The sequence below is a fragment of the Phyllostomus hastatus genome, unplaced genomic scaffold (genome assembly GCF_019186645.2).
Source record: "Phyllostomus hastatus isolate PE091 unplaced genomic scaffold, TTU_PhHast_1.1 phas_scaffold_46, whole genome shotgun sequence".
Classification (NCBI taxonomy): domain Eukaryota; kingdom Metazoa; phylum Chordata; class Mammalia; order Chiroptera; family Phyllostomidae; genus Phyllostomus; species Phyllostomus hastatus.
This window is the reverse complement of record NW_025334032.1, coordinates 6,926,303-6,928,475: the sequence shown is the minus strand read 5'-3', so window position 1 is coordinate 6,928,475 and position 2,173 is coordinate 6,926,303.

The window sequence follows — 2,173 nt, the reverse complement described above, 5'->3', positions numbered from 1 at the left end:
GGGCTGTCTTGAGTTGTTAACATCTGAGCAGGAAGCTGAGTGGAATAAGGGGCAAGTTGTGTCGGTGTTTGCAAGAGGAGTTCTCCAGGAAGAATCCTTGAGGAAGGAATGAAGTTGGAGGATTCCAGTATGGCACAGGCAGCCTGAGCAAGGGGGACACAGTAGGAGATGAGCAGGAAGATGGGCAACAGCTGTCAGAAGGCTTTGGATTTCAGTCAGAGTGGTGAAAAGCACCAAGAAGTTTCTGAGAAGGAGCATAACATGCTGTGATACATTTTAGGGAGATTTCTCTCAGGGCTGAATGGACATTTTTCTATGGGGGCAAAAGGAGAAACAGAAAGCTGATTTATGAGGCTGTAGCAGCCCAGGTAAAAGACTGGTGGCCTGGAAAAGGAGCAAGCAGGAGAAGTCGTCTGATTTGGGATACATTTGGGTGGTATTTCTACCATATTCCTGGTCTGTTCAGGAAGAAAAGTTTCTAAGAGCCTAGGGTTAAAGGTAGATTCTACACACCTGAGATAAAAAGACTGAGAGAGCCCAAAGTCTCCTTGAAGGAGGAGAGTGACAGAAGGTACTGTGGAGGAATAAAGGTCTGCAAGTGCCTTGGAGAGTAAAAATGACCATAATCCAAATGAAAGTGTTCACTGAAGAGGAAAGTTTTCAACAAGAAACAGAAAATTGATGACGCATCTGAATCTAGGTTAAGAGTGTATATGAAGTTGTTTGTAATTAAGTAGAGGTTCTGAAGTGCACAGTAAAAAAGGTTAGGAGGGGATCAGTTACATCTGATTTAGGGAAGAAACAAAAGAGCTACAACGAGTGGGGAATTTGGAAAATATGGTGACTGGAGGAACATTTCTTAGTTTTGAGGATAAACATAGATTAGTCATGGGTAAAATAACTGGCCTAGAAATTTCTACAGAACTGGGCCTGGAAGTCTCTGAGAGATTGAGGTCACTAATGGATTGAAGGACTTGGATCTCTCTAGGATGAGCCAGCTGCTCCTGGGAATCCTAGATCAGGTAGGCTGGCAATGGGATTGTTTGGTTTCCCAAGAACCTCACCAAGTGCTGGGTTTAAAATTAGCTCCAGATGGACGGGAGGCCTGTCTGGATAGAATTCTTCACAGTTTATCTTAACTGTGACTCCAAGGGAATAAATAAAAAATGGCGGTATTGATTTTAAAATAACTCTAGGTGAGATCATTGTCTGTACTTTCTGTTTTCTTTTACTCAGCTTACACTTATACTCAATTTAGCAATCCACAGAAATCTGATTTTAACCAATTTCATTTTATCAAAACAGCTCTGGCCAACTTTATTAGTGGTCTGACTCCATGTTGCTTGATCCAATGGGCATTTTTCAGCCCTTATCAGACATCTCAGGCCTACTGACCAACCCTTCTTAAATAAACACTTTCTTCCTTTCTATTACCATAGGGACACTGCCCCTCTTGGGTATGACCCTACCACTTTGCCACTCATGTGCTCTGTCTCTAAAATGTTAATTTACTTAGCCTTTAAAATGTTGGAGTTACTTAATACTTGATTATAGGCTCTTTACAGTTCTCGTTTTATCTCCTCTATATAGCAAGTTTGTTTATATCCCTAATTTCAACTGCCTGACATAATGGTGACATGTGAAAAATACTGTGGGAGTGTTCAGAGATATACATGACTAAGGCATGTGGGAGGCTGCTTGAGTTCGGTCATTGGTACTCAAGTGGAAAATGTGGGCTTAGGATGGATAATACAGGCTGAGGAGAACATATAGAATATATACAGAGGAAGAAAAGAGAATCTAAGTTAGTTTAAACTTTGGAAAAACTATTCACTGGACTGGAATATGAATAGCCACCCAAAAATAAAAATACATGCTATTTTTTTTCACCATGATTACCATTATTCTATAAGTTAAGTGCTTGTCTGTACATTTTAAGACCTGTATTTATTATCTATGCATTAGCTCTTTATTAGCATTTCCTACCTTCCATCCATTGCTTTTATCCAAAATTTTCATGCATACCTTTCCATAAGTTTCTATAGGAAAAATAAACAAAAGGAACCATATGTTTTTCCATTATTTTATCAAGGGAACAAGTAGAAGATCACTTGCAAACAATCAACAATAATTTTTGCATGCAACTAAAAGGAGTATGTTCTACTTTTTTAAA